Raw genomic sequence first — 11,624 nt, 5'->3', positions numbered from 1 at the left:
AACTATGTATCTCTGCATGTAGGCGGTAGTTAAAAGAATGACACAGCAGATGGCTGTTTTTTTCCTATTGAGCATCACAAGTACCTCTTTGTTTGGCAACATGTTGTCCACAAACGTCTTGTTGCAATTGATTGCCTCAATTTCTCACTAACTGCTGAGTTAGCAAAATTTTGTTTTTTTACCCTGGACAGATGTAAAAAAACCCGTAAGAAGTAATAAAATATCTAAAAACGATGTTGCAATGTAAAATGACCGATTTTTGCTGACTGGGTATGTTTTTGTTTAAAGCTGCATTTTATAAATCATAAATTCTTCACTTTTTCAACATCTGGTGCTGACTACTTTCCGATACTAAATTGTTGAAAACCATTATTATGCTTCGTGCTCAGTTGTAAATTTCAAGTAATATTTAAGATTGTGATCGCTCTGTGCAGTTTTTTTATGCAGTTTCACGTGTTTTCTCTGCCTTTTCACGTTGTTGAAACACGAAAAAACACGATTTTATGATTATTTCACCTCGCTGAGTGCTTTCACATCATTCTTGTGTTGCTTGCTATAATTTCACCAATTGATTTCGTTTGCTTTGACTTTAAACAAAAACGCTTCTTGCTGTTTTTATCAACCATCTGAGGCACCACTTTCGCATTGGTAACCGGTGTAACGGTCTAGGAGTTACTGCGGTCTAAAAGTTACCGTGCTGCTGCAGCGTGGCAGTCTAGAAGTGACGTCAGACCACAAATGACCAGAGTTGCCCGGCGCTTCCGAAAGCGATATAAAAACAAAAATTTTACAGCTAAGTTTAATTGAGTAGTTGCTCTCAAGCTAATGCACACCTTTTCATTTAAAATTGATTAGAATTGTCAATGTAACTTTTTGAGCAGTAGGAATTTCAATTATTTTTATAAAAAAATGATTAATCATATTTAGCAACCCTGGTAACTTTTGGACTGCAGTCACTCCTGGACCGTTACACCGGGTCTAACAATGGATTGTAGTTTTTGGCTTATAGGAAAACAAATCATTTTTTTTTGTCATTTAGTTTCCACATCCACATTTGAAAACGTAAAATTGTGATCACAATGAAATCGTCGTTGTGGAAAGGAAATTCTTTGTTTGCCAGCGTAGTAGAAATCAAAATCAATCCTTTGTCAGCTGGATAGCTCCACTTGCTCAACAAATACCGTACCGCAGTTTCAAATCAATTCACTTGAGTTTCAACAAACCTAGTGAGCAAAATTAGTCCTTTTTATATTTATTCAACGTCTGCAGACGTTGAATAAATCTAAAAAGGACTGATTTTACTACCTTAAATGTTACTCATCACTGTTCATTCCAACACATCTATCACCGCATTCTAGTTCCATTGATCATCAAACCCTTTTCAAAATCACCCATTTTCACTCCCCTTAAAGATGAGGTTTACCCAAACCTGGTCCACAAATCTTGACCCCTCTTCTGCAATCACTTGTACATTGGCACTTTCTGACAGCTTTCGAGAAACAGAATCATATCACAACAAGCCTTCTCAGATGTTGGTTTTGTTTCTTAAGACGCCTATGTACAAAAACGTTTGAATAAGGAGCCTTCCTACTTAACTCAAATCACGTTGAAAAATGTATTTTCGTCAATCATTGTTGTTTGCAGTTTTTTATTATTTTTACCTGTTTTTGATTCTTCCAACTATTTGCTGTCGCGCCCTATCGTGCAAATCTTTGATTGTTTATTACAATTTTTGCTAAATGTTACAAATATAATGTGCACCGTTGGAAATGGCCGTTTCTGTCTCTTCAACATAGGACAACGTCTATCAGACGCAAAAAACGGTTTACTTGTGTAGGCCTACCATATCGCCTGAAAAGAGGACACGTTTCGCCAGCAAGTAGAATTTTACGCTTGAAGAATCTTTTACATGTTTTTAGATCGTTACTGTATTATAGGCCTACGCAGCAAAAGTTACCAAAAACAAGAAAACAGATTGACTGAACGTTTAACTTATTTTTTTCTTATTTCTAGTGCTTCTTTAAGACAACAAATGATTTTATATTTTTAAGAGTCAACAAAAAGTGAAAAAATACCTAATTTTTAGACAGTTTCAGTCAGACAGCAATGATCGCAAAAATATGACAAATTGACAATACCTCCAGGTCAAGCCTTAACTTTTTTCAACAAGGAATGGTCAGCCTTAACGAAATTGTTAAATTATTTGCAAGAAATATGACTAAAACAGTAGGCTGCACAATGCACATTACCGTTAAGATGCTGAAAACGGCGTGAACTAAAAAGCTGTTCTTTTCCTTGCAAAGATGTAGGCCTATCCAGTATCCATGCCACGATTTCTTTTGCTGTCGGTTAGGTGTTACACATATTGCACTTTTAGACATTTGTTTCAAGTAACAAACTGAGTTGGTAATCAACAACATGTAGGCCTACCAGCGTTGTATCGATATAAAACGTATGTAGGTAAAATAATAATTTTTTGTGAAAGTGTGAGCATGGCCTTTGAAATGTCATGTAATATCTTACAGTGAACCAGGCAAAAAGAACGTTCAACAACAGTTCCATAAAATGCGCCATAAATTTCTTGTAGAATTTATAAATCATCATGTTACATTGGTAGCCTATACAAAATGTTTAGAAAATAAATAGCCTACAAGCCGTCGCTGAAACGTCATCAAGCAATATAATCCCGTTGAAAACACACGCATGAAAACCCAAACTGTCAAAAAAGAGGACATTTGAGCATTTTTTAGTGTCCATGGAGGACAATTCATTTTTCTTGAAAAAAGAGGACAAATTCTCTTAAAAGAGGACACATGGTAGCCCTACTTGTGAAGTCGCTTTGTTGTTGACGAACCAACGTGCTTCCTTAGTTTGTTTTACTTTGAAACAATGTAAAAAGGATAACTTTTGGTAGCAAGGACACAGACGCTTGCTTTTGTGTTGCGTATTTGCAGTTTAAAAGAGGCAAAAATAAAGCCAACTTTTTCTTTTAACCCCTGATGGACAACACCATGATTTAAGATACCCCCTTTTTGTACCAAGCAGTAAAAGCGTCAGGTCGCTTCTACCTTTTACGGACCCATGCTATGTTATGGCAAATCATATTGTTTTTTTGCTTTGATAATTGATAGTCCGAAAAACTCGTAAGCGTAGAAAAATTCGCTAAAACGATAAAAATTAGCTGATAACAAGTTGGCTTATTTTCCAAAAATAAAAATCCAGAAGCAAAATGATCGAAGGTCTCGATTAATCTGAGTGAAAAAATCTTCAGAGCCTCCGACATGCAATTATACGTAGCTACAATAATCTTCAAAATTTATTGCGCAGTAAACAAAGTGCTCACAATACAGGCGCCAAACAGCATTGCGCTCGATTGCAACAGTCAAAAGAAACTTTGTAACAAATATATTTGATTAGCAAAACAAACCACTCCTGTAGTAAGATGCTATGCCAATACTAACATTCTTACAGAGCGTGATATGTGCAGATACCTTTTCATAAAATAATAAGCTACTAGACAGAGAGTCAGTCAACCTTTACATCGATGCAATGTCTGCCCCAGTCATAGTCCCCAGTACGAGCCAGGGGGGCAGCTTCCCCCCTGTTGTTTCAAAACGTAGAGTATTCGGGCAAAATTTTGCAATTATTAGGGCAAAAATTGCTATATGAAAAGCTACAAAATTGCATGAATTAGGAAAAACTATAAATTAATATCTTTTACCTATCAAACTAAGTACAGCCTCTTATTTGCACAAGAAATGTGCCGCAAAATTTTCATTTGACACACCCGTATTGATGTATGGTATTGCATGGTGATCAAACTGTAGTACGAAATGCATTTATCCAACTGCATCATGCCAATTTGGACAGCCACCAAAATATGTCTCAAATACTTTTGTGAAACTGCCCAAATCAAAACGCAAAATTTTCTATAGCCTATAGCAGTGATTCTCAAACTGTGTGCCGCGGCACACTAGTGTGCCGCCACAGATTCTCAAGTGTGCCGCGAATCTTTTTGAAATTTTGGAAAAGAACTGTATAAATATTTAAAATAAGCCATTCAGGCAAGCATGCGACTTAAAAGCGCTTTAACTCCTTCAATAGATGATAAAAAAGCACATGTGACGATGAAACCAATTATGGCATTACCGACACAGCAGGGTAATTGCCACATCACTATTGGGCTGCTATGTTAGCTATTGCTAACATTACTTCCCACCATTTGGAAGCAATGAATCAAGCAATCTTTCTGCAGAAGAAGAACAGCTCATTGATTTACGAAACAACCCATTTTTTCAAAGGCTGTTTCCACAAAAAAAACTTGGATGCGTTTTGGCTGTCTGCTTCCAAATTCTATTTCATGATCCGTGCAAAAGCAATCAAAATTATATTGCCATCTTCATGGCTATGTGAACATGGCTTTTCTGTTTTGACTGAAATTAAAAGCTGTAAACAAGAGAGACTGCTTGGAATTGACGATGAAATTTGGGTATATGTTTGTCAACAATGCAACCTCGTTTCAGTCGAAGCTTATATTGAGGCACCTGCAGCTAATAAGGCCCGCTAATTTTCAAACCTCAATATTTTTCTAAATACTGCATAATTTTGAACGAAACTTGGAATGAGGATACTTTGGGTCTATCTAAACAACATATCTATGAAACAAGTTTCTAAGTAAAAGGGGTTGTAAAATATTAAAAAATAAAAAAATCTCAAGCGGGCCTTATTAGATGCACGTGTTGTGAATAAGGCCCGGTTTGAATTAGCACCAAAAGTGATGGAAAAGGTGTATTTTTACTATAACCACACCACAAAACAAATTCTAATCGACAACACAGGCACATAACTAATAATTAAATACACAGAGACAACTATTCCCTCCCCCGCCCCATGCTCCATTTTTTAAAAGGCGACATGGTGTTTTTAGATATGGTAGGGATGATAAAGTATTTTGATTCTGAAATTATGATATTTCCATTGCAATAACAAATTGGATTAATAGTGTAACAAGAATTGTTTAGGTCACTCAAGTCTTTAACCCCCACTTTCTTAACCAGGGGTGCACAATAGGGTGGAGTGAAAAAACTTTTTATAAAATTTTTATTAGCTAGGGGTTGGAAAACTTGCCAATTACTACTAAAACTAGTTGAGCAAAATTAGAATGTAATCTGACAAGAGCTTGATCTGCCACCAGCCACTTGAAAATTTACCATTGGGCCATTCCGTGTCAATTCACACAGTCAAGAAATTCAACCTCTTCAATTTTTCTTAAATTTTACACACCTTTTCATTATCTTATATGATGAACACCTGCAAAATTTGAGTGAAATTTATTGAGAAACACGAGAGTTATAAAGCATTTAGTTTGGGGGGTCTGCCGAGGGGGCAGAATTTTTTTTAATTTTTGGCCTTGTTTGAGGTCCTATTACTGCTTAAGTAAATTAGGTAAGAACCTAATTTTTTTACAGGTGATAGTACTGCTGACAAGTATTGAAAACACAACACCATTAACATTGTGACTCTAAAAGGTCAGACATCAAAGACATCCAAATGTGGCCCTTTCCAGCTCTCGGCTAAAATTTTCTAAAATGTTAAAACCGTGCCAAGACCCTATTTTTGATTAGTTTTGGCTGACATTTAGTAGAAATGTTGTTTACAGGATTCTCTATGAACTGAGAAAATTTCAGTACAAAATATTAAAGGGGTTGGGAGGTATTTAATGTGAAACATTGGTCAAAATTACAAAAAGCAAAAAAGAGGTCCTTTTAATATCCCGATTACCCATGACCCCAGTAAAAATTTACTCTGAAATTTCATAGAGAATCTTGTAAACAACATTTCTACTAAATTTCAGCCAAAACCAATCAAAAATAGGGTCTTAGCAAGGTTTTGAAATTTTGGAAAATTTTAACCGAGAGCTGGAAACGGCCACATTTGGATGTCTATGACCTTTTAAAGTGGGAATGTGAACGGTGTTGTTTTTTCAATATTTGGCAGAATTATTATCACCTGTAAAAAAATTAGGTTCTTGCCTAATTTACTTAAGCAGTAATAGGACCTCAAACATGGCCAAAAATAAAAAAATTGTGCCCCCTCGGCAGACCCCCCAAACTAAATGCTTTATAACTCTCGTGTTTCTCAATAAATTTCACTCAAATTTTGCAGGTGTTCATCATATAAGATAGTGAAAAGGTGTGTAAAATTTAAGAAAAATTGAAGAGGTTGAATTTCTTGACTGTGTGAATTGACACGGAATGGCCCAATAGTAAATTTTCAAGTGGCTGGTGGCAGATCAAACTCTCGTCAGATTACATTTTAATTTTGCACAATTAGTTTTAGTAGTAATTTGCAAGTTTTCCAACCCCGAGCTAATAAAAATTTTATAAAAAGTTTTTTTCACTCCACCCTAGTGCACAACGTTACCCCAGGGGCCCATGGGCCTCATTACCAAAATTAGCCTAGTCTGAAAGACAGATCGATGTGGAGGCAGGGTGTGAAGACGATTGCGGCACTTGGAGGTGAATCCGGCCACCCTCGGTAACGGGGACATCACCGGATTAAAACTGGACTACTACTACTACTACTGCATCAGCATGCACATATCTTTCACATAAAATGCAAAAAAACGGAAGTCAAAGCGGTTTGTTAACTGCAGAGCAGTCTAAAATATGTGAAAATTAATAAAACCACTCATTTTCAGTCCCCCCAAACTTCAACTTTCCGTAACTCAAAAAGTTCTCAACTTTAGGCTGTGTAACTTTACCAGTTAGTCTCAATTCACCATAGCAGCAATCAGAGCTTCCAATTTTGTTTAAAAGATTTGTAACAACGGAGATCCAGGAGGTGGGCCTTATTACTGGCCGGGCCTTATTAGCTGCATATGCCTTGGTATAAACAAGCACATCCATCGCATTGACACGTGAAAATAATTTTTTTAAAGCAACTTTTCTTCTTTTGTAAGTGTGCCGCGTGCGTTTTATATTTTTTGTAATGTGCCACAAGCTGAAAAGGTTTGAGAACCACTGGCCTATAGCTATAATTTTATTAATTTTCACAAATGCATCGTGTTGATTTGGGCAGCTGAAAACATGAAGTTATCTGATAAAACTGAGTACGGTAGTCCAGAGGTTCCCAACCGGGGGGGAATTTCCCACGAGGGGAGAATTTTGCAGTTTTCAGGGGGAATTCGGCTATAAGATTGTAAACCTTTTTAAGCCTAGTAAGTTGGCCAAGACTAGAGCGTTAAGAAGGAAATTATTATTAACCCATATCATCCTGAAGTCTTATTTTTTTTCGATATCTTGTTTGCACCTTAGTTTTAGGGTAAGTTGAACAGATTCGGCCGAATTTTTGCACACTTTTGTGTTTAACCGGAAATAAGGCCAGTTTTATGTGCGTCAGTTTAAACTGACGCTAGGAAGATATAGTTGCAAAATTTCACGGATTTTTTTTTCTGCGTGACACGTTATTCATCAAATTGCAAATGTATTAGAAAGAATATGAAGTCAAAAATCAAACACATTACACTCGAAGTCAATGTTAATTTGCAACAAATCTATGCTATCCAAGCACCAGTTCATGTTCAATGACTATTCAAAATGGTAGGCTTTGAAGCATTGCGGATGAAGAGCAACATTGCAAATTCCCAGTAAAATAAAGATGTTCCAGTGCATCCTCGTTTTGCACAGCGACGCTGTTTCCCTTTCACCATCCAATGGTCACCAGAGCTTTGTTTCACATGCTTTTGAGGAGTTTCTCGTGCTCCAGGACATAGGGTAAGTGGAAGTTCCTTCCTATGAAGGTGATAATACGCTTCCACAATTGCTCTTCTAAAGCCAAGTGCATCCATCCGATTCTCTCCACTGTCCAACTTGCGAAGCCGGTATAAGTGAAACGCATTGTTAACTGCGATATCAACACAAAAACGGAACAGAGGCCACCACCATTTCTTGCTTTGTAAATTGATCATGTAGCATGATATGTTTTGATCCATCCGATCCATCCAATTTCTGATTTGTAATGTGTAGCCTACTGTACTTCACATCTACCAATAGGCCTACCTGTTGAGTTCCAGATGTTTGAGAATCATCATTCTCTGGTGGTAGTGTTACATCCACAAGCTCCAGCTCAGCATCTGCTAATAGTTGTGTTCTGCTAAGATAATCTGGAATGCAAACAATGTCTTCTACTCCATCATTTTCATCTGTATCAGGGTCATCATCAGGAGGAAATGACACCAATTTTGCTTCATATAGAGAACCAAGATTTTCTGTATATCAGGATTACAAATTTCTTCTAATGCTTCAAACACACAAAATTTCTTCTTCAGACCAGACATCAGAATTTTACAGTATAACTGTGTATGCATAACAATGATTTTATGTAATAAAAACCTCCAAGCAATACAGTGGTAATAAGATTGATATATCCTGTCACTTGTAGGATGAACTAGCAGTTTACAGAACTGCCAGTAGAAGTACCGGTAGGCCTACTGTTTAACTGGTTATAATAATGTTAGCTTGCCAGGCCTATAAACTGGCAAGAACAAATAGCATAGTGGTATTGGAAACTTACACATAGAAAAACCAGGGCATGTCTGTCATCATTAGGCCTATCTGACAGCTGATCAGTTTGTTTTGGTACAGGTGCTACTACCAGTATCACATTCAATACCAGCATGACTAGATCATACCTAGCCTGCTAGTTACTTACTGAAGTCACTATACTTTGCTACTTCATGCTCATAATTAACTTAAATCTGATACTGAATAGTTGTCATCATCATCATCATCCGTTCAGTGGTTTACGACTCTCGGTCACTCTATACGTTATCTTTCTCCACATCTCTCGATCCCACGCAGCCTCCTTCAATTCATGCACTCCCATGCCACTGTCATTTACAATCGTGTCAAGCCATCTTGTTTTCGGGCGCCCCCTTCCTCTTCCTCCGCTCACCAAACCAAGCATGATGTCTTTTTCCATTGATTTGCTTCTCAATATGTGGCCAAAATATGAAAGTTTCTGCCTGACGATTCTAGCTTCTAGGGATATGTCCGGTTTAATTTGTTCAAGAATTTTCTCATTTGTTATTTTGGCTGTCCAAGGAACACGCAGTAACCTTCTCCAACACCACAATTCAAATGCGTCAATCTTTCTTCTGTCTGTTTTGTTCATTATCCGTGTTTCGCATCCGTAAGTTGCAATTGGGAATATTATAGTTTTGATCAGCTTCTTTTTTGTTTCTAATTTTATATCCTTGCTCTTCCAAATGCTATTCATTCCAACAAATGCATTTTTTCCCAGCGCTATTCTTCTCCTTATCTCTGGTGAGTTATTAGAATCCCAGCTTATTTTTGAGCCTAAAAATATGAATTCAATTGAATAGGTGTAGGGTCATTTAAAAACACAACTGAACTAATTTAAAACCGACAGTTTGAAGAACTCCAAGTTTGCTTCAACAGAACAAAACTGCTATTTACGTTGAAAAAAGCATTCATATCTTCCTAGCGTCAGTTTAAACTGACGGAAGCAGATCGGATGTCAGGAGTCAGTCAAACAACCTCTTTCTGCAACTGCAACTTATTTTGACTGCTGAAGAACCAATTTACCGCGGAAACAATTTTGGAAATTTTTGATTGTAAAATGCGCCCACTAGTGGAAAATATATTTTTAAAAAATGAAAAAAAGATTTTTTAGTTATTTTTATTAATAAAATTATATTATGCAATGTCAAAAACATTTCAAAGCGTTTTTTGTGAAGATAGTTCTCTCTTTGGCCGTGGGAAACAATATTTTGACCTATATGATGTTTTATGTATGAGAAACGTTATTTTTTCTAGCGTCAGTTTAAACTGACGCTAGGCAGATATGGGTTAAATTAACTCCAGATTATTTAAGCCACTGTGCAGTGCACTGACATGGATGCAGGCCATCACGTATAGGCCTACTTCTTTTTCATACCAATACTCGATGGCTTTGAAGAGGAAACGTAACCAAAAGAGTGTTTAAGCTCAGAGACGAGTTTAAATTATTTTTGATCTTTAAATAAAATCGGAGCTTGTTTCATTGCGAAATGATGACAAATGGATTAGATTCCTTGCTCATTTGGTTGATATGTTTAGTCCATTGAATAAACTAAATTTGAAAACGCAAGGGAAAAACACCAATATATGTTGTTCATTCAATCGCCATCTCCGTTCAAAGCAGATTGCGCATCAACATGGGTTATCTGTATCCATGAGTCATTGATATATTGATACCATGCGAATTTACAAACTGTAGGCTATTGCTTCTTTCTGACTCAAGGCAGGTTGGAAAAGAGCAATTGATTTATGTCACTGTCATTAGGAGATTGTCTTAATTTACTAGAAAGCTCTGCACTCCTGGTCGAGGGACGACTACATTTTGTCAGGCCTCTACCTTTCGACCATCCTGGCTTGAGCGGCCCTTCCAAGAGCAGATGCCAGTACCGCTCAGCATTATTTAAAGACGCTTTGGAAGCTTTCACCAGCAAGCTTGATAATTGAAAGAGAAAAGGTAGAATGAACAATTAAACATGTTACTATGTTTAAAGAATTATCATCGGTGCTGGTGGTTGACGGCAAAGAACAAGTTCTTCCAGAGTTGGAAAAAAGAATTGATTTGGCAACATCTCACAGCAGCATTAGAACTGGAATTCATTCGATACTTTCCTGAAATTTATAACGATGACCTTGATTTAATACGAAATTCATTCCCATTGTTGATGGAAAAACTTCCCGATAAATTGCAGGATGAATTTTTAGAACTGAAAACGGATTCTTGCAAGAGACTTATTCAGAGAAAAATCAATCACTGGATTTTGGCCATTAATGTGTAATTCCTACTCCAAAGTGGCAGAGAAGTATCCTTTCATTTGCTTCCAGTTATCTATGCGAATCAAGTTTTTCAACTCTTGCAAACGAAAACAGAACAGAGAAACAGATCAGACGTGGAAAATAATATTCGTTGTGCTCTTTCCAATACTCTTCCAGCATTCATGAGTTGTCGAAACAAAAAATCATAAGCTTCATACAGATTATTAAATGCAATGACTGTTAACTTTTGAATGTATTCTTTGAATAAAATACTTGTTATAAATTACATAACAAAACCTTATTGTAAGGTTTAACAAACTAAGAATGCGAAGAAACTATAAGAAACAAATCAATAGTTAATACAACTCTAAATGTACCGTTCTAAACATAAGAGCCACTACCTCAAACATCCGCTACCTTACACCAACTATGCATTGTGAAATGAAAGAACTTTAAGAACAGAAACAAGTATTTGCAGTGCGCCGCCGCCTTGAGGTGAATGCGGGCACCAAACTAAAACGTCATACGTAACAACAAAAGAGATTTCACAACATTCTTCCCCCCTTGTTATGAATTAACATAGTATCGGTTTATAGAATAGTTCGTAGTGCGACAATGTTTTTCTATGAACTTTGAAACCAATCGGGTTTGCGTCGTTCTCTGCTGGAGCGGCGCAGTTCCACCATACTGTCTGGAGTTGAACACTTTTCAGGAGATTGAAGTTCTAAGTTACTGTTTTTATCTGGTGAGAATGATTGTATAGGTGAGTTGTCGAAATGTACGCTGTCA

This window comes from Aplidium turbinatum, chromosome 4, assembly GCF_918807975.1.
Source record: "Aplidium turbinatum chromosome 4, kaAplTurb1.1, whole genome shotgun sequence".
Classification (NCBI taxonomy): Eukaryota; Metazoa; Chordata; class Ascidiacea; order Aplousobranchia; family Polyclinidae; genus Aplidium; species Aplidium turbinatum.
This window is presented reverse-complemented; position numbering follows the sequence as displayed.